At 35.1% G+C, this 23,022-nt stretch overlaps 1 protein-coding gene across 16 annotated transcripts in view; it reads left to right on the plus strand.

The window, feature by feature from the left end:
* Positions 1–2,159: 2,159 nt before the first annotated feature.
* Positions 2,160–23,022, plus strand: part of LOC132702239 (voltage-dependent calcium channel type A subunit alpha-1) — a 74,998-nt gene continuing 54,135 nt past the window's right edge. For 11 of the 16 annotated variants that reach the window (XM_060670758.1, XM_060670760.1, XM_060670757.1 and 8 more), the window contains exon 1: positions 2,161–2,521. The gene's annotated coding sequence lies outside the window, so the exon portion shown is untranslated. Of the gene's footprint in view, positions 2,522–23,022 lie in introns of all 16 variants that reach the window. The other 5 variants (XM_060670761.1, XM_060670767.1, XM_060670768.1 and 2 more) reach the window with 2 other exon arrangements.

Genomic DNA, 23,022 nt, shown 5'->3' on the forward strand with positions numbered 1-23,022 from the left:
TCTCTTGTTTACAGGGCCGTAAAACTATCTCAGCCCGAGTCATTAAACCCTGAATTAAAACACCTTACCTCTGCTCTTCTCTCTAATAATTTTCACATAAAAGTATTAAGTGTTACATCTCCAGATACAATTCGCCACAACAATCCAATAGCAATGAGGCAGAAAGCAATCCCACACTTGCCACCGTTATCCTTCCTTACATCCAAAACATCATTGACCACATATGAAAAGTTCTAAAGAAATATAACGTCAAAAGCAGATTTGTCAGTTGTCCAAAAATCTCTCTTCGATCAGTCAAAGACAAAATTCCATTTGAGATGCCAGGAGTTTACAACATTCCATGCACATGCGGCAAAGAAAGGACGAAAAATATTAACTGGGCTCAAAGAACTTGAAAGAGCCTTAAGACTAAGACATGACATGAAATCAGACATAAAATTTTATTCGATAATACTCAAACTCTTCCATGTAATGAATTCTTCTACCAAGGAAAAATTCGAGAGTTTATAGAAGCAAGCAATGTAGGTAATAACCGCGACCAGGTCTTTATTTGTCACCAATATGGGAATCAGTCATCCGAGACGGTTTTATGTCCCTCGTTTAGCTACGCCCTCCTCAAACGATATAAAAGCTGGTACAGAGTAAAATGCGAGCCAGTTTCAGTCAAGCTCTGAGGAAGCCAACAAAAACCGACGCAAGAGGAATTCCAGAAATTTCATAAAAACTAAAAATAACTTCGATTTCAAAACGTAACTTTATCGAACTGAGTGATGCGCTACTTTGTCTTATTGGTGAGAGTCGAATTTGAAACACAAGGTATAGGCGGTTTATGGCTGTTAGCCCCGATTTTGCCTTGCGGAATACGGTTCATTCGAATGGAAGATTTCTATTAATGACAGACAGACCACGGAAAAGGAATGTTAGTACTCTTACAATTATTTTATGGTATTGAGTTGCGACATCGATGGGAAGATTTGCTTATGTGTTAAATTGAATATTGAATGAAGCATCTATTTCCACGCAAGTATTTAAAATTAAACAAATTAACTTAAATTAAATTAATTACTCGTTCAATTTTGATAATATCGTGATGCGATAAAGAGCAGAACAAAGCTAAATATTATTCTAACTAGAACAGAAAACATAACGTGTAGACACAACAATAATTGAAATTCAAATGAATCTGACTATTGCCGTCCTTTTTTAAAATCGGTCACTGATTCATTCGGTTTCCGTGAAATGAACGATTGACCCAACGCTAAACCAACGGGAAGTTGGAAATTTTTTTATGGAAAAAAATACTAAAAGTTCAGATTTTCAGGAAATAATATATTTTCACATGACAATGGTTTCGACAGCATGTCTTTATCAAATGTTATATTTACAAACTACCTGCTACTATATATACCGAACACTGACCATAAAACCTTAATTAATGTTGTGAGAATTTAAGTTCAATAAAGGAGAGGTATTTAAATCTAACTGATCGTTAAGCAATACATTTGAATGTCTCATTTTGTTAACCTCCATGACTTCCAATAAATTTAATACTCTACCCTTTGTGGCTGTATGTAAAATATCAAAATCCTCGTCAAAAATGTGTTTTTCTGTGTTTAAGTGTGTAGCATAATTAGAATCTGGACTATTGTTTTTAAACGCTCTTTTATGTTCGTCAATGCGTTTCTTGAAGGATGTACCTGTTTCTCCAATATAAATTTTAGGACAAGATCCGCATTTCAACCTGAAGACACCTGATTTTTGAGATTTTGGACATTTCGTTTTACTGTTTTTTAAAAATTAAGATTAACAAAATGAGACATTCAAATGTATTGCTTAACGATCAATTATTGTTATTTTTCGGTATATATAGTAGCAGGAGGTTTGTAAAAATTACATTTGATAAAGACACGGTGTTGTCGAAACAATTGTCACGTGAATATATATAATTTCGTGAAAATCTGAACTTTTAGTTCTTATTTATGCTGTTAAATGAATTTTCATCAAGTAAAAGCCACCTCGGTACAATTTTTTTATGGGTTCAAGAAAAAAAACCCCGGTGTGAAGGGTCCGTCGTCGTCGAGCCGGCCCTGCGGCGATGCCCGTTCCTGCGACGTTCTGCGACGCAGTCTCGTGGCCGACGAACGTTCGCCGAGGCGGGCCGAGCGTCGATCCCGAACGTTCCTTTTTAGCGAAAGAAGAACCCGCGGGCGCGCCGGACCGACACAGTGCAGTGTGCATTTTTTTCTGCCGGGCGAGAGAAAAAAAAACGCCGCAGATACGACCACGACGAGAACGGGGGTTCGTGTGCGAAAATGTACGACCTTAGCGCTTCGGTTCCACCGCAGCGGTCTTAGGTGGTGAAGTCCCGCGCGGGGAGAGGGTGCGTGCGTGCGGTAATCGCCGTCGCTCCGGGGTAGACAAGAGATAATGTCGTCGGTCGTCGTCGACGGAGTGCCCTACGACGACGGGTTTACACATTGACAACATGGAGTCATGCCTCGTTGACATACCAATACTAAAGGTCAGTTTGTGCGCGACCGTCCACCATTATTTCCTCTCTTTCGCGTCGCGGTAATCGCTAGGGGTGTCGTCCTCCTCGGGGATGATCTTCTGGTATTCTAGCGGCGAAGGAAACGGTCCTCCGCATTTTCGCGTACTCCGCGAGGGCGCGAGCGCCGTTGCCACGTTGTGGATGACGAGATTTTCGGGTGCCGACTGTGAACATTTTCCCATTAAACGCCATAACACATTCGGAATGTTTCCGTTCCCGTTTAAATGGGAAACATTAAAGACTGTTCATTCCATTAATTAAAAAATTAACAATATACATAGAAAGCGTCATTTTCACTATTATCGCATTTTTATCTAATTGGATAAAATGAGAACGTTTTACTGATACCGTTGCGAAATCTTTGCTTTATATTTGTTATTGAATAATCCGTTGAAACTAACAATATTGTTTTCTTTAACTTGAATTCTTACTACTCCGCTGCGCAAAGAACGGACTATATGTTTTAAGGCCTGTTTATTTGTTATATATTTTCGTGTGAACAATTTAACAATACGGATGAACCGAAACTTATCTCCCCCCCCCCCACTCCCAATTATTCGGCTACCAAGTCCGAAAGTTGAACTTATCCAAATATAGGTCATCCCGACGACGAAAATCAATGGGCACGATGTCGGGTTCCTATGCAGGTGGAAATTTAATTTGCAGATATTCCGTACACATATGCGATATTTAATTAACGTAATTAATGTATAACTTTCATGCGCATAAACGTCGTTATAAAGCGCGTTCGGTAGTTTCAAGGTTTGCAAGCAGAAGCCTTCGAATACGCTTTTTTTTTGTTAACTTTTGAAATTTGAGGATGGCATTCTAGGCGGACGAGGAGCCAAGAAAGTCGTTTATTCGTTTTTTTTTGAGCGGGATTTAGTGAAACTAAAGAAACAAAAGAAAACATCAAGTTTGGCAGATCCACCGTTCATAGGAGCCTAAGAAGGTTAATTGTACTACTTAAAACTCATTTGTCCCGGAGAAAGTAGTCAGTAGTAATAATATGAAAAACTATTTACAAATCTTCTGGATTCATATTGCATCGGTTGTGGATAAATGTAAATCTATGAATTCACAAGATTTGTAGATAGCATTACGATGGTCTGCGGAAGATATTCATTTAATCTATTGGATGCTTTTAATCTATATTCATTTATTAACCTAATTGTATTCCAGTGTTTTTTACAAAACTTCTGGATTCCTGCTGCGTCGGTTTTTGCTTAGTCGAACTTGCTGACGTTTCGCCAATCATCCTGTTGGCTTCTTCAGAGCTTGACTGAAACTGCCTTCCATTTTACTGTGCAAAGTCTGTTCATAGATATAAGAAAGTGACTAACTGATACGAATTAAAGAAAGACCCGGGCAAGCTGTCAGAATGAAATATGTCCGAACAGGTCCGTACTTTGCTTAGAGTTTAATTATTTGGGGTTTTGTTAGAAAATATCCTAAACAATATTTATTTATTTATGTATGTATATTACCTACATAAATTACGTAAAATTATTCACATAATAGATCAGTATCACTATCGCTATCATCGCCTTTTCTTATTATTATTTATTGTATATTATTTGCAATATGGATATACGATTGTTCTGCTTTTTCTATATGTTTAACAGAATTTGCCCAACTTTGTGGAGGGATGTTAAAAACTTCGTTTTCTATACGTTTGAGGACATTGGAGTTAACACAGGGAAAAACATTGTTACGACGAATGGCGGATTTCAATTGGCTTGCTGGCACCACGTTCAATGATAGTCAAATAAACATTGTTTATAATTTCCTTAGTCTCAATAGAATAGTGTTTTCTACATTTGGGCGGGAGCATCTCCTGAGATACACTATTTTGCATAATTCGCACACGACTCAACACACGCTGCATTACACACGAAATAAGAATGATTACTAATAAACCTAAACGAAGTAGTATACCAAACCAAAGAATATTAAACATAGGAAGGTATAAAATTATTTTCTATTACGGACCACAATTATACCTGAATTTAAATTCCTAAACTTTATGTAATAATCTTGTTGCATTGTATGTTAATGACCACCCTTGAATAATCCTATTCAAAAGAAATTGGTCACTTTCTTATATCTATGAACAGACCATACCTAAATGAGGGATATAAACACCGTCTACGCCCCTGGACGCAGACAAAAAACAATGGGATTCCTCGGTGCCCAGCTCCGTTTAGTAGCATGATGGTGCCGGTTCTAAGACACTTTGAGCCGGAAACTTTCTATTTTAATAATAAATAAAATATATTTTATAATAAATAATAAAATAAAACTAAAACATCAAATTCAAAAACTCCGAATCGAATGTCAAACACTCGGTATAACTTTTTCAAAGAAACTTCCACAAGCTACTAGAGTTACAATCTTTACGACAGAATAAACTAAAATTTCTTGTGAAAGAAGAAAATTGCGAAGAATAAACCAATTTTGTTTAAGACCACCATCATATCGCAATGCAATTAAATAGACATTAATCCAAACACCTGGATCTCTTCTTAGAAATGCTACAACAGATACTTTAATAAGAAACTGAGCATCGTAACTCACAAAGTTGTGTTGGTTAAGTTTTGACTGTTGTAATTACTGTGAACGAAATAAATACTTTTTACCAAACTTCTGGCGTCGGTTTTTGTTTCGCCAATCATCTTCTTGGCTTCAGAGCTTGACTGAAACTGGCTGTACCTGCTTTTATATTGTTTGAGGGGAGCGGAGCTAAATACATAAACACCGTCGCGGTTAAGATTGTTAGGATGTTTATAGAGTATCGGATTTTTCGTTGGTAGAAGAATTGATGATATGCAAGAATTTTAGTTTTATCGAATAATTCATTCCATTCCAGTGTTTAGAAAAATCGATTTAAAAGTGAAAGGAAAGTCAAAATTGTTATAAAAATTGCTATCAATGTAGGCTATTGAGACACAGCTCTCCAAAATTGTCATTTGGATATGGATAAATTAAACTTAATTGGTTACGATGACACACGCGTATTTTCTAGGGTAAATAATTTCTAAGGCAAATCGAATATTAATAAATAACGTTAACAAGACTACCTTTTTCGATGACAAAAATTAAGTCCCCCAAAGATATTTTTATATTATTTTATTTATTTTTAATTTTTTATATATTTTATTTATTTATTTTTATTTATATATTATTATATATTATATTTCTCGTCACACGTCCATCATAATTTATTCTTGCATATTTTTTGCAGTAAACAGAAAATATGCAGAGTGTGTCTAAAAAGTATATGGCGATACTAAGTTACTTTTTTGTAATTTAACACCATTTTTTCAAATCTATTATACCTTTCTTACTTTTTCTGAGCAAAAGAATAAAATAGAGACAAAACCAGAGCTCAAGGACTTTGTTTAACGCTTAATATTCAGAAAGACCCATTACCAGATTCACGGTGAGTAAAACTGGGACAAAATTTGTAGAAACAGTGCATGTCAAAGAAATTATTTTGTTAGCTGTTGAAGGTGCATACCATTAACTTCTTGACAATATGCTAATCGGTTTAAAAACAATTGCGGAATGTTGCTCAGGATATTTTCATTAAATTGTGATTTTAAATATCCCCAGACGAAAAAAATCCAGTGGAGTAATGTCTATCTTTCAGACCATTTCTACCATATTTAAATATTCTCGCACTTGAGCAAAATGGGGCGGAGCGTTATCCTTTTAAAATCAAATCTGTCTATCTGGCGTATCAGGTTAATTTGCATTTGAGAAAGAAATTGGGAAGAAATAAGGGACCATAGTTCTGTTATTCAAGCATTTATTTTATTTGGATGTTGTGTATGATTATTTGTACTCCAATGCTTACAGTTTTGTCCATTTACCTTTCAATTTAGACAGCTTCTGTAGTAATGTAATCTTGAACGACAACATTATTTATAGGATTATTCTCAACTTCTAATAAAGTATTTAATCGTATCGGTCTTTCTCGATATTTTGCACAAAACAAATTTGGGTTTATGTAATACTTGATTTTTAAATGGATTTGTTCCATATTTTAGCCGTTCACTGAGCACGAAAAATCATCTTTATTAGTTCTGAAAAAGGCAATGAAATTTCCGAAACGTCGACCACGTAGGTTTTACATTTTTATATAAATAAACGTTTCAACTGAGAGTTGACAAGACTTAACTTACATTACGTTTTTTATTTGAAAAAAATTCTATGATTGTCGGTTAATATCTTTCAATACTTAATTGTTTCTCATTTTTCCCCTTGCGCTGTTATCTTATCCTTTACTTTGCAAAGTGCCACCACGCAAGTCAGCAATACCTAGACAAACTCTTTCAGTTTCAACGTGCGCGATAATTTTTTTTTCGTCCGGCAGAAAAAAAACTCCGGTATCGATTAAAGAATGTCGGTAGCGACAGTATTTATGGTGAATTTCTACGAGCGAAACCCTTTGTGTCGTATAATCTATCATCCAATTTATCCCCGAGGCTGTTCCGTTTTTAATGTGGCATGTAAGTATGTTTTTCTATATATATAAATTTAAGTTGTATTTAAAATTTTCAGTCACCAACAGCGTGTTCAAAGAAATGCCAGTTTTATACTCAGTGTTATCAAATGTCTATCAGTCAAACTTTTCTCAGCATCGTGTTTTTTATTCACTTTTTTTTCTCTGTTATTAAATTAAATACGGAACTTAGCGTCAACCGTATAAGTTTTCCAGATTACAAAATAAGTTTTACCAGACCACTTTAATGCAAGAATAGTACCAAATTGTTTAAATGGAACCTTGGACTGACCTGCACGCAGTCCAGATTTTAACCGCATAGAACATTTAATAACATCTGAGGGGTGGGCCAGTGAGAGATCATCAGCCCCACCTGCGTCCTTGTATGATTTAGAAAATATCAGATAAATATAATATATATAAATATCCATCAAATAAGAATTAAAAATTTGGTTCATAGTATAATTATACAACCGATGTTAAATTTTTATTTGTTTAATGGTTATGTTGTTTCATTTGTTTGACATTAAATTTCGTATTTGATTTAATAAGTCCGATATAAACGAGTATGAAAAAATGCATTGACTTAGATAGGTAATAGCCGGAAATTTTCACAGAATGCGATAAACATTGAGTATGTAACCTGTTTTTCTTTAAACACTGCCTACATGCGGAAAACGTAAATTTGAATAAAAACGTGTTGTGGGTAATTGTTTCGGAAGAATTAAGCTACAATGAAATAATTAAATAAATAAATAAATAAATAAATAAATAAATAAATAAATATATATATATATATATATATATATATATATATATATATATATATATATATATATATATATATATATATATATATATACATATTGAGTCCGCAAGAAAATTAACTTTCTTGGATGCGAAGTTTATTTGGAATTTTAAATTTGAAATTTTGGAAATTAAATATAAATAATACATCTCCTTTTTTGAAGTGAAAAAAACAACAAATACACATTTATGTCAGTAAACAGTCAGTGAGTAAACTAATATTTTATACATTTTAAATAGTTGTTTTTTTTTCCTAGGTATTAACTAATTAACGCAAGGGAATAAAAACCTACATTTATTCAAAAATAGGTAATTTAATTCTATTTCGTATCTCAAAAAAAGATTCTCACACGAATTTGTAGTTCGTTGTGTTTTCTATATTATTCCTGCTCATCTTAATGGGTAAAATCAAGTAGAAACGCGTTTCTCAATGCAGTCAATTTTTAGAACGCATTTATTGATTTTATTATTATTATTATTACTATTATGATGATTATTATTATTAATATTATTTTTATTATTATTATAATAATAATAATTATTATTATCATTATTATTATTTAGCCTAACGTTTTGCGCACTCCCTCTACGGGGAATATTAACTTATCCGCGGTATCTTAGAAACCAAAGAGATTAAGCTTTGTTGTGGCCCTTTCCGTGTTATCAGGCACATGGTGACAACCTCTGCTGTTCTGACCCATAAACTTTCTAACGGTTCGAGCTGTAGACAATAAAACTGCCTTCTGCATTTTCTTGAATAGATGTTCGTCAAGTCCAGGTTCTTTAATACGCTTCAGCAGTTGTTGACATAATTGTTGTTACTGCCATTGTCTCTGTAGCCGTACTTCTAACTCTCTATACTTTGCAACCTTCTCGGTGAAGTTATTAGTGTTTGGAATCGCTACCTCTATAAGTGTTTTTGTCTTGGCTCACCTATCGACTGAGATTATATCATGTCTGTTATGAACGACACTTTTATCGATGCCATGAGCTCTGGACTGTAATTATAGTATGGGACTTTTTGTAAAAGCTGTAGCTTCAATGCTATCTTTTGGTGTAAGATTCTGGCTACAGCAACGTGGCTTTCCTTATACTCCGTCGAAGCAAATATTTGGCACCCATCTGTAATGTGCTGGATGCTTCGTCATGTTGTACATCCAAATCTGCATTTGTCATCTCTAAGAGCCAGGTCTTTCGCTATATATTTCAAATAGTTGCAAGTTGATATTACATGGTCCTGAATTGCTAGTAAGGAACCGTCTGATTCGGGAAACATCTGTCCAGAGTAGTTCGACGTTGCTTTGTCGACATCTCATTTTGGTGTCTCCCGTGCAGTGGTTTTCCTATCCAGTTTTGTATCTTTTCATTATTCGTCTTATGGTGAAGCCGCATCTGTTCCTCTTTTAGTCCTATTTGGCATGTAGCTCTATAGAGTTCTGAATCCCTTGATTTCCTGTGGAAGTAGCTTCAAAGATTTGCAACTTATTGGTCTAGCTGTTTACCGATATCTACTAATCCTTCACCATCCTCGTGACGTTCTCTCGGTTGCACTACTAGGATGGTGGTTCCTAAATTTAGTTATGTGTTTTGCTCCATTGCACTATTCAGAATTTGTTTTAACCGTTTTGCGAATTCACCAGTTATCTGTTCTTTCATTGCTTAATGATTACCATTATTATTATTAAATTAATTGAGACTTAGGTTTCACAAAGGGATAAAATTATTAAGCAAAAATGTAGCAGCATTTCTTTCGGATGGAATGGAACGAATTGATAGTCCTGAAGGAGGCTATAAAATGGCCGAAACGTCGGCCATTTAAGAAATTGATTTTTATAATAATAAATATCTTAATGTGTTAAAAATGTTTGAAAGTTGAAAAATCGAATTAACAGTCAAAAAAATGTAAAATTAAAAAATACAGTATGTCAAAAACGAATATATATCCGCCACATTCGTTTTTTACTTATAAGTTTGCAAAAAATTCAGTGTATAGTTTACCACTCTGTGTAAAAAATATACGATACTGTAAAGTCGTCCGTAGTAAGTATATTACCCTCGATTTGAAATTCCGAATTCGACGATATCCGCAGAGACCTCTCGGGTCACGTGATCTGCAATTTCAAGAAATTAATAATCGGTCGAAACTATTAATAGCGGCCATTTGCAATTATCGATCATGCGTGTACACCGTTTGTCAAACTCGTTGCGGGTTTCTGCCCCGTTGCAATAAATAATTGGCAGGTTGTTCCCAGATATTTGTCGGTATTCATTGGCGTCGACCGTAAATACGATTTTGCTTAACTTAATTAAAATCCATCGATGCTTGGGCCGAAAGTTCATTTAAAACTTGCAAATAACTATAAATGCTTAGAAGTAGAAGTGAAATGTCATAGCTATTTTGGATTTTTAGGTACAGGCCAATCGAACAGGGCGTTTAATGACTTGGCGTTTTTATGTATGATCCAGTGGCGTAGTCAGTTTTCAATTATTCTTCTTCGCGTTCCTTCTCCTAACGGAGGTTATCCTAATCTTGTTAACAGCTGCTCTGAATAGTTGGTTTGATGTCCTTCGAAACCATTCCCGTAAGTTTTTGAGCCGAGAGGTTCTTGACTCTTCTGCCGTTGATCTTTCCTTCCATAATGTTCTGTAGCATCGCATATTTAGGTCCTCTGATCCAGTAGTCAAAGTATTCCAATTTTCTTCTTTTTAGATAGTTAATTATTCGCTCATGTTTCTGGGGGAACTGTAGCAGTTGCAGATAACAGCATCTTTCAAAAGTCCCCAGCCTTTTTCAGTGTCCAGGCATCTAACCCGTAATGTTGAAAATGTGAATGAAAGTGTGATGAAAATGTAGCATCGAATCCTAAATTTATAGCTGTAAAGAAACTTTTTGATTTTTACAAATGAACTTCTATGCCACTTTTGATTTCACGAGACTGCTCCATTGTTTCGTGTAGCCATGTTCGTAAGTATTTTTCTTTCTATCGTTGTGTTGTCTGCAGCAGGGTTTGCAGATTTTCAAGGTTGTCTGTCGTCCGCATAACGTAAGTTTTTTAAAATCTTTCCATCCTTAACACCCTCCTGACGTTCATAGCTTCTCTAAAAATTGCCTCACCATATACGTTAAGAGTAGCGGAGAAAGAATACAGCCCGGACGCACGCCTTGCAGAATCTCCACTTCCTCTGTAAGCTAATCTTCAAATTCAATTTTCATACAATTTTGATATCCAATCTAAGCTTGTGTTCTTTTTAATGAAACATGCCGTATATCTTATAATAATTTTGTTAGTGTTGTTATAAGCTTTTTAAAAATATGTAATTCATAAAAGCTATTTCAAGTACGAAACATCTTGAGTGGTAGGTCATGGAAAATACTTATCATTGTCCGGGGAATCACAAAAAATTAGATGAATAGATTGCCTTTTATTGCGTACTGTATAATTGTAATTTTATAAATACTAAATAATAATATTAAATAAAATCATTTGTTTTACGTTCTCATAAGATTTTTTATATTTATTGTCGACTTCAAGTACAAGGTTAACACTGCTCCCTGGTATTAATTTACACCGAGTTTTAATTACATCAATTACATGGGCAGACATTTTTGGGTTTTTGTTTTTTATTTCTACCCACATCATTTCTATAGGGTTCAAATTGTACTCGTAGTTGTAAAGAATGGGGTATATTACTGGATTTTTTAATGATTTCCTCTATACAATAAGTTTTATCACACAATTTCTTTTTTGTATCTTCATAACAAAAGTCATGCTGACCAAAAAACTCTTGCAATACCTCTTTTTTTTACTGCTGATTGTTGGTACTTATTTAGCTAAAGTGCTATGATGACTGGCATTATCAAGAAGAGCATTTTTTACCCAATTTTCCTGATTGTTTTGATGGTAATCTAATAAGCAGTCTTTAATGCTTTTTTGCGAAAAGTAGCAAAGCGTTTAGTATGGTCTGTTCATAGATATAAGAAAGGGAGCAATTGCTTTTGAATTGAATGCAACAATGCAACAAGATTATTATCTAAAATTTCGGAATTTAAACTCAGGTAGAATTGTGGTCCGTAACAGAAAATAATTTTATACCTACCTGTGTTTAATATTCTTTGGTTTGGTATACTACTTCGTTTAGGTTTATTAGTAATCATTCTTATTTCGTGTGTAATACAGCGTGTGTTGAATCGTGTGCGAATTATGCAAAATATGTGCGAGTCTAGTGTATCTCAGGAGATGCTACCGCCCAAACGTAGAAAACACTACAAACGTGGTGCCAGCAAGCAAGCATCTTTAGAAGAAACGGCCACATTGACGAAAATTCCAACATCAACTGTATGGAAAATTGGGAAAATCTTATTTCAGCGAGGAAAAAAAGAAGCTATGCTGACATTTTCTCGAGTGTAGATGAAAATGTTCAAGGTATAATACGGCGTGAAATTTACCAATTATACGAGGAACAAAGCGTGCCTACATTACATATCTTAATTAGGAGGCTTGAAAAAGATGAAACCGGTGTTAAATGTGGCAGAACTACCTTATGGAAGTGTATTCAACACATGGTTTTAGATTTAAAAAAAATTTACAAAAGGCAAGTTTTAATGGAACCTTTTAGAATTCGGAAACGGCGACTGGAATATCTAGAAAAAATTTGGATTTACAGAGAACAACAAAGGCCAATTATTTACTTGGATGAAACCTGGTTCGACACTTATGATACCCTGGAAAAGGGTTGGGTTGACTCAACTGATGAGTGATGACCTTCTCTGTCTGCGAAAAATATTAAAGATTCTTCTGTGGATTACCACGAAGACACCACCGCTAATAGCGTAATTGTAATGGACAATGCAAGTTATCATAATAGGCAGTTGACTAAAACCCCTTCCTCATGTGACACAAAAGGAACAATCCAAAAAAATTTCGAAGATTATACCAAAAAACAATTATTGAGGTTCTGCAGAGATTGAACGTACAAAAGGAACGTCTGTGATAATTATCCACCTTACCACTGTATATTTCATCCCATTGAACATGTTTGTCACCAACTGAAATCTGCCATTCGTCGAAATAATGTTTTTCCCCGTGTTAACTCCAATGTCCTCAAACTTATAGAAACCGAAGTTTCTAACATCCCTCCACAAAGTTGGGCACATTTTGTTAAACATATAGAATATTGCATAGCATATTGCAAATAATATACAACAAATAATAATCAGAAAAGGCGATAGTGATACTGATATATTATGTGAATAATTTTAAGTAATTTGAGTAGGTAATAAAAATAATTTGTAATTTTATTTTAGATTTAAACATAAATACCTACATAAATAAATAAATAAATATTGTTTAGTATCTTTCCTAACAACACCCCAAATAATTAAATTCTAAACAAAGTACGGCCCTGTTCGGACATATTTCATTCTTACAGCTTGCCCGGGTCTTTGCTCAATTCGTTTCAGTTAGTCACATTCTTATATCTATGAACAGACTTTAACCAATCTTCCTTGGGATTATCGTGTAAAATGGATAGTGTCTTTCCTCTAGATGCGGGTACATTCAAAATGCAGTTCGAAATTAACCAAAAGTAACCAAAACTACTACCCTGACTGGTGGTATATTTGGAAAACTACAATTTTTTACCCAACTTTCTAAAAGTTCACTTGTCATGTTCTGATGGTAGTATTTAATGTTTTTTTGCTAAAAGTAGCAAAGCGTTTGGTACCCAACTTTCCCTCGAAACTGACTGCGCCAGTGAACATTACGCACAAACCCGTAGTTGAGCTACAAAAGGTGTATAAAAACATCATTTTCGAAATCGTCTTGTACCTACAAATCCAAGATAGCTATGACATGTCTGGGTCACCTGAGTCGCAAAGGGTTCAAGCGACGGGCGATGGAGAAAAGAAATATGGGGAAGGTTACGGAATAAAAGTTGTTTTAAATGGAATAAGGTTGCATTCAACGCTGCTTTGGACAAATAAAGAAAATATTTCCATTACCACCATATAAAGTTCGCCTAAAACCCATCCCCAAAGTATTAGTGTGCTCTCGTAATGAGTCTCATAACCAAAAATGACACATTAGAAAATTGCTGCGTTTCTAAACGTCTTTTTTAACATTTTGTCACTCTGCCATTTACTGTCAACGACATGCGCGAAGTTTACAACTGGGACAAGCATTTGCTTGATCCGTAGGAAAAGCATATATTTATTAATTTCAATTGAAGCATATACTTGTACTATTAGTAAAATCAGCGCTTCGAATTTTCTTGTTATTAAAATGCGTTGGTATTTATTATTCATATTCAACTTTTTTTTTTTTAATCTCTGTATTAGCAGCATAATATTTATCTATAGGACGGCCATTTTAACAAACTAGTTCAGACTCGCAGCGTGCAATCGATGTGTTTGTTTTGTTGATTTTTGTGATTTTTTTTTGGACAGTGTTGGAAGTTAACAACTGACAAAAAAGCTTACTTGCCATCTAAGGATCCAAAACATTTCTGAGGTCCTCGAACATCACCAAGAGCAAAAATACGAATTTTTGGGTTGATTAATCTTTGCTTGCTATACTAATGAAACTTTAAGACTTGAACTTAAATCTTACTAAATGTATCACATTTATTATGTATTGCTTCAGAAAATAAAGTTCGTTGGTATGGAAGAGACTAGTTCTAGCTTTTTTTGCCAATTATTTTAAAAGAAAGGGGCAGAAAATTGTGCCAAACCGCAGTCCTCTCCTTGTTTTTCATAAATTGAAGAGTTGCAAGTGGGTCCTCTTCTTTTTTCAATATACACCTCTGATTTCACAAATTTATTGAACTACTGCTCCTCTCATCAATACGCTGACGATACTTAAATTAATTGTTCGATCCCTGTTGATTTTATTTCACGTTGCTTACTGTGACATAGTTTTTAGCTGCTTGATTGCAAAACGTTACAAATATAGTGTATACATTTTCTCATGAGATAATAATTTACAAACATGATATTGAAAATATACGGCTAGCTGGAGACGTACCCCCTCATCTGACTAGATATAGTTATTGATATCTTGAAAAAAGATGAATTCCACCAAGCTGTAAAAGGATTGCTTTATTAAAAAGATGCAGTAGCACTTGAAGAAATCAGGTCTGAGGTTGCCCCTATTCTGTGTTTTGTAGGCGTGAACTTTATTCACATGTAAAGAATCTGTTTGATTCTCGTAACCCTTAGCTATACACTTAAGTATATAAGCTCTTGGCAGTGTAAGAATTTTAAGCTCCGAAAATTGTGATCTAACATCCTCTCTGTATTTGAGGTTTGTGATTTTTCTAATTACCCTAAGTTGTAGACCAAAACCTCTTGCTGTACCTGGAGCCTGGCCCAGGGCATAAAGCTAGCTGTCAATAATATGATACAATCTACACTGTCCTTCAGGCTACGTATTAGAAAAATGTTTTTTTTTTAATTGAATTGAGGTGGCTTTTACTTGATGAAAATCCATTTAACAAAATAAATAAAAACTAAAAGTTCAGATAGTAGCAAATCATATATATTCACATGACAATTGTTTCGACAAAACCGTGTATTTATCAAATGTAAATTGAATTTTCTACTTTTTGAGGCTATATGTAAAATATCAAAATTGTCGTCAAAAATGTGTTTTTCTATGTTTAAGTGTGTAGCATAATTAGAATCTAGACTGTTGTTTTCAAACGCTCTTTTATGTTCGTTAGTGCGTTTCTTGAAGGATCCACCCATTTGTTAGTTTTGTTTAGGATCTAAATGAATTTCCAAGAATTTTGAACTTTGTGTATTATTTACTTCGTTGATGTGCCTTTGAGAAATAATTAAAGAAGAATTTTCCCTCCGTTAAAGGTTGCGAAGATAGGAATAGTCTCTAAAAGCTTCAGAATGTCAGTTAAAGGTGTGTGTAAATTTGATCATATCACACAAAGTATTATTTTTAAGGTTCGATCTGGTGCTTGTATTAAGTTGTGTTTTTGAATTCCGTTTTTAGAAGTAAATCCTCTAGTTTTACAATACGTTTTGTAAAAAAACGAAAGACCTTTTACTTCAAAGCGAACCCATATTTACTTCTTTAATGCATATACCTTAAACGAAACTGTTTTTCTGAAAGCAAGAGGTAAAAAATTTATTTTATAAATACATCTTAAAAGTGTCGTCGACTAATGTTTAATTAACATAAATAAAATTAAAATATTTAAAAGCACAATTGTAACATTTAAGAATATTTTGTTTCGCTTGTATTATTGGATTACTACTTCTACAATTTGTTTCTATTTATTTTTAATTAATTTCGCTATTGATCGCGTGAAATTCAATGTTTATTGGTAAAACGTAAATACCTAAATTAATGCGTTTATTTACAAAAAATTGTGTTCGTAATAAAATATTCAAATTCCTTTGAATAATATAATGCATCTAAGTTATTTAGCTGCCATCGTTTGATTAATAATAAATTTTATTAAGTACAGGAATTTAGTCGATTGTTACTTTCAAATTTTTACTTGAATGGTCTACATATTTATTTGTCAATTTTGCTATTAATTACACGTGTTTAACCAGTTTTTTATTATTTTTTTTATAAAACTTCTGGATTCCTGCTGCGTCGGTTTTTGTTGAGTCGAACTAGCTAACGTTTCGCCAATTATCCTGTTGGCGTCTTCAGAGCTTGACTAAAAACTGGCTCGTATTTTACTCTGTACCTGCTTTTATGTTGTTTGAGGGGGGGCAAGAATTTTATTGTATCGAATAGAATTTTATGTCCGGTTTCGTGATTATGTTCGGCAACTGCTTATAAATTTACTTGTGTTTCATGTTCTTTAAGCCTAGTTGATATTTTTCGTCCGTTCTCTCCAATGTATTCTTTGCCGCATATGCGCGGAATGCTGTAAACTCACGGCATCTCCAATGGAATTTTGTCTTTGACGGATCGGAGATGTTGAGAAATTTTTGCACAAGTGGTAAATCTGGTTTTGACATTATATTTCTATAGAAGTTTTGATATGTGGTCAATGATGTTTTGAATGTAACGACTCAGTGCCAAGTGTGGGACTGCATTCTGCCTCATTGCTGTTGGATTGTTGTGGATAATTTTGGTTTTAGATGGAGAGCTTTCTCCTGAAAGGCTTCCATAAATATAGTCGCGATGACTGGTGATAGTGGAAAACCCGTAGCTGGTTCCGTTATGAGAGAAATATGTTTCAGACCAGCATTTTTCAATTAAGGTAAGAAAGTTTGGTTCCAATTCTCGGATTTTAATATATCTGACGTGAGAGTTTCAGGAATGGGAACTTTAGTAAAGAGTAAAGAAAACAATCACGAAACCGGACATAAAATTTTATTCGATAACACTAAAATTCTTGCATGTAAACAATTCTTCTACCAAAGAAAAATCCGAGAGTCTATAGAAATCTATAAGCAACCTAACAATCTTAACCGCGACGCAGAAGTTTTATAATAAGAATTACAGTAGCCTTTCTTTAAAAAAGAGTTTTTTATTTTTTAAATTTACCTTCTTCAATTTTATGGCTTATTTTTTATGCTTTTATGTTTTTTTTTTAAATTATTTATATTTTATAATTAAGTATAATGTTTTCGCAATCAATGGATGCAATTCCTGGTGGAAACTCAGCGATTTTCTGACAAATCGTTCGACACCCAATTTTTTACCGTTAATTAAATGGGCCGATCCCCCCACCCCCCTCCCACCACGCGGAGTGTATAACCCGGCGGCATTGCAGGAAATTGGAATATAGTGACGCGTTTCTGGGTAGGGGGGGGGGCTGTACCCCCCGCAGCGTATCGACTTGACAACGCGACTTCTTTATGTCCACGTTTCCTTAGATACGTCATCCATTAAACGTGGGGAATCGACGTCACGAGGCGTCATTATCCTACACTGCGGGGCTGGGAGGGGACGAACGGACACGTGTTGCGGGCACAAACTTGTCAATTCGTTTTTTAATTAACGGTTTCGAAAAAAATATTGATTTGTTGGAGAAGCGGCAACGCCTCCCGCTTCGAACTTGTTCAAAATTTCAAGAGGGTCCGTTGGCTTCTTGGCGAATATAGGCGATCGAATTGGGACGATTTGTTTCGTTTTTTAATTAATAAAATGTAAATTTGCAATGACAGAGATCATTGAAAATGGCGGACTACTTGAAGGTTATATCGGAAAGTTGATATAAATTCCGTGTTGCAGTTCAATAAGATGATTTCGAAAAATCGTCGCTGTGCGGGGCAGGTTCGTATTTAAAAAAAAAGTTGATTCGGGGTTATTGTCCTTGAGGGACGCATTGCATTTCTATCGTGCTCCTGCGGACCGCTATGGAACTTTCGCAAAGTCGATGTAATTGAATTGTGCACGCACCCTGTATAAAGTGTTTTTCACATCTCGTCGAACTTCAAAGTTACGCCAAACTTTGTTAAATGTTAAAATTTGTACTATTAATTGCGATTTAAAATAATATTCCTTTCAAATATGTCGGGCATCCTGTGTTATAGACGAAAACTGGATCTTTCTTTCGACACAGTTTACGATACTGTTCAAATCAAATTATACCAACTCCAACAGTTATTCATTAATCGCCAATAATTTACCCACAAAAACGGAAATTTTTAGGATATCTTAGATTTTTTGCCAGTAACCGACACACCCAGCAAACAATTTTCGAAATAGGGGTAATAGCCTTGGATCTCCCATTTCTCCTAGTGTATGAATTTTTTCAATAGAGCAAATGGTTTTGGAAAAAATACTTGTTTTCTGAAACCATGCAGTATGTCGTAATAGTAAATGACGGTGATTTTCATTTCGATTTCTTCAAATATCTCGAACAGTGAAAACCGTAAATACAAAAATTTTAGCTCTTGATCCATTGAACAATATCATTTGAACCAATTGGCCATATTTTTTGAGAATTTTGATTTACGACTAATAATTTACTTTGAAAAAGAACAATTTTCAGTGTCTTTTAGACTTTTGTTTATAATTGAAAAATCCTGCACATTATTGAAATAGATGTTATAGTACCGAATCTTCCGCGTCTCCTGGTAAAATAATTTTCCCTGGCTTGTGGTACGTGCTGGAAGGAATGCTCCCTTCCGCTTTACAACAGGCGGGTTTTAAACTCATTCCGAAGTGAAAACCATAAAAGGTTGTAAAAACGGTATATTGTTCGGCGAACTATACTAAGGCATTGGTCCTGCTTGTCGTCACTTCTTCAACGTCAGCATGCGCGTTCATTTGAAATCTCATTTTCAACCAATAGAATCTGTGATTTCAAACCAACCAATTAGACCTAGAGGCGGTGAGTGAAAGTAATGTGACTGTGACTTTTTGTATGGGATATAAGGATAAGCATAAATAGGTAACTACTTGATACTTATGCTAAAGTTAATAGCAAAGTTGACTAATACTATTGTTAGTGAGCATCAGCAAAAAAGGTTAAATGAAATGAAATGCAAGAGAATGAACCAGAATATGAGGTACGCGATATGGTTTGTACGATGGCAAGTCACATGAAATGGCAGGATGCTGCTGGTGTCTGGTTTTAAATGAAGCATGGTAACCGATCCGAAAAAAAAAGGTCATGCCGAGTTCACGAAATAGGGGTTCATGATCACACTGACGATTGTTAAAAGACTTAATATTTATAAGTGGAACAACTTTCTCTGCACGTATGCGAGACAGCTTCTAATAAGTATACAATAAAGAGATTTTACTGTATGATAATAGTTTTGAATAACCCTGCTATCATGAAGGTTAGTTTGCATTAACTTATGGGCTAGACAGATTGCAACAACTCATTGTCTATAGAATAGTTGGAATTGAACTTGCACTCGGATGCGTTAACCTCCACAGTAGAAGCCTGTTTAAGTCATCCTGAAGGTGTTGGCGGTTCAAATAAGAATATTATAAAAACAGATTTATCGAACTCAAGAATTGCTCATTCCTCATCGTACTACTTGTATATTATTTTTCTTTTTTACTAAACACTGTCTAGCAGTTTCTTACACAGCTTTCTTGACTGACTGCCACTCCTGTTCTAGGTCTATCTCCACTTTTTGGGCATTTTCAGTTACCTACAGTGCTTGGAACCTATTACTGACAGCTATTTGGTGTTGTGTTCTTCTTTCCAAGTCTTGAAGCTTCTCATCCCATCTTGCTATCCGTTTTTGTTTTTGTGTTACCTGTGTCGATAGTATTGGCCTCAGTCCGGCTTTAACCAGGAAATGGTCCTCTCATATTTCTTGTATCAATAATGTTGCTGGAGTGTCTACCCTCACTGCGTACGTGGTCTGTTTAGTTCTGTAGTTCGACACCTATGTAGTCTTATGGATAGTTTTTCGTTGAAACTGAGTTGATTTTATTACTGTGTCCACGCGTACCCCTTTAACGGTGTCGCGAACTCCCACTAAAAATAAAAATTAAACGCGTCAAACCCGATCGATCGCAGACAAAGCTATTTTCGTGCAACGATGTATCTTTTATTACGTACCCTCCCGCTCCCACCGTTCCCCCGTTTGGTAAAGGTTGTGCCGTGTTGTTTGTTTAATTGGACGATTCGCCCCCCGCCCACACCCCGTTCAACTCCCCCTATAGAAAATCTTCCGATTCATCATATCGGCGTGGGTTCGAGCCAAAACAGTTACAGACGGCGCCCGAAGTCTACGTATGGAGACGTCCTCCACGGCGCTGTCTGGCCGTCGAGCCAAATAGGCGCTTCGACCACCTACGCCCCTTCGACCTTCTTATTTTACTTAATCCTTTGCGGACTACGTGAGCGTCCATCTTTCTTTAGCTTGTGGGGCCATCTTTAACCCTCTCATACATTGTGGTGGTTGTCCTTTAGCCAACTTCTCTTCTTACTGAAGTTCTTCCTCCATCAAACTTCTCTTTGCTTTTCTGCGTTAGCCAAGGTTTACAAGCTTTGAGGATCCTAAGTCATCTTGATTAGTAATTTGGTTCTCCAGGATATTCTCTATTCTTCTTTATTAAAACCATTTACACGGAAACAATTAAAAAGCATTACATTAGATATTCTAGTTAGTTTCGACATAGAATCCTTCTTTACTAAAGTCCCTATTCCTGAAATTCAACATCCTTCAGTAATTGAATCGACCTTAATTGAAAAATGTTTGTCTGGAACATATTTTTCTTATAACGGTCAAATTTTTGAACAAACGCCGGGAACAGAAAACAGGAAACAGTTTTAATCTTCTCCTGGTTGGCGAAACGCGGGTCGAGTACGTAAAATTGAGTTTCGGTTTGTGGTAAAACGAGTTATTGTGTATTAGTGCAGTGCCGGTATTTTTTTTTAATTTTTGAATTTGAAAAACATCTTTTTCTCCAAAACCATTCGTCCGATCGGAAAAATTTTACAACCGTAATACGTGGGAGATCCGACGCTATAACTGTTGTTTAACGCATTTTTTCAATTATATACAAGGTGTTTTAGTTATGGACAAAAATATAAAAGACCCTGAAAATTGTTCTTTTAGAGAGTGAATTATTAACCGTAAATCAAAATTCGTACAAAATATTGCTAATCAGTTCAAACAGTGTTGTAGGCCGTATTAAGGGCTACAATTTTTGTATTTACGGTTTCCGTCTATCCCATACGCTGTTCGAGATATTTGAAAACATCCAAATGAAAAGCACCATTTCTCGCCCTCAATCTACACGCGATGACGTCATTTACTATTACCGCGTACTGCATGGTTTCAGAAAACATGTAGCTTCATGAAAACTATTTACTTCATTGGAAAAATTCGTATACCAGAAAACTAAGGAGATTCAGGGCTATATCCGCTATTGCGAACATTGTTGGAATTATATACAGGCTGCGTCGTTTGTGGGCACAAAATTCTAATAGATCCTAGAAATTTGCGTTTTTGTGGGTGAATTAATTGGCGATAAATGAAAAACTTTTAAAGATGTGATAATTTGATATGAATAGTATCGTAAACTCTGTCGAGAGAGAGTTTAATGTTTCATCTATACATAATACATACTAATTGTGAATCTTAGGTGGACTTAAGGGACTTATTTATATTTGTTAGTTTTTTTTTATTGTTAATTCTCAATATACTACTACATTGTATCGGTGGTTATTTGGAGTAGCGCTGCTAGACCTCGCCATCTGTTCAACTCTATTGTAGTATATTCTTTTTGTCCTACTTTAATAAAGGCTATTTATTATTATTATTGTTATATCACGTAAGAGGTTCAGTACTAAAATGGATAAAGTCATATCTAAGCCAACGTGCTCAAATCTTTAAGGTCTACAAAAATGGACAGGGTGAAATGTCAAAAGTTTGCTATAATAACCATGGCGTAGTTTGTTATATTTATCAATGACATATACACGGTTAAAGAAAGTTACAGACAATAATAATCAGTCTAATATAGAAACAATAGGCAACTCAGGCGTAGATACAAATACAAAATTTTTCGACTTATATCAGTCAATTCTGACGGTCATGTCAGTGAATGTATTCGTGTTGTTTTGCAAACAAAAACTAACGGTCATAACCGTTCGGTAAACTTTTTAAGTCATTCGTTTATTAAACACTCGCTCCGCTGCGCTCCGCTCGTGTCAAATGAATTCGTGAGTCAAATGCCGTTTACCGATCTTGTTGCATAATATACTACTATACAAAAAAAACTCGCTCCGCTACTATTAATAAAGATACCTCTGAATGTTAGACGAATGCGATTAAAAAGGAAATTAAAAAACTCTTAATTGAATATAATATAATACTTGTGGAACATTAAGAAATAAGTACCTCTAGTTGTAGCTGCGGGCCTTTAACGTCATTTCATTTATTGTTAGCATTGGTAACAATGTTTAAAATAAAGAACTGTCCATCTATCTACCTATTGCATTCAATAAGTCAAAACTATTTATCTGTAAAAGGACTATACATCCAGTGGCCAGTACCGCTTAAACCCCGACCTCTCTCCGTCCAGCAAATAGGAATCGCAATTTAATGTCCGCGAACTCGGCACATATCTGTCCGGCGTTTCGTTTAAATCAATTCCCGCCCTCGTACACGTACATACACGTCCGGAATATCGTAAAATTCCGGACGCGGAAAAACTAGGCTATCGGCCTCGCGCGGCCCGCTGACACGCATCCCGGCTGT

Source organism: Cylas formicarius, unplaced genomic scaffold (genome assembly GCF_029955315.1).
Source record: "Cylas formicarius isolate icCylForm1 unplaced genomic scaffold, icCylForm1.1 PGA_scaffold_5__7_contigs__length_24384050, whole genome shotgun sequence".
NCBI lineage: Eukaryota > Metazoa > Arthropoda > Insecta > Coleoptera > Brentidae > Cylas > Cylas formicarius.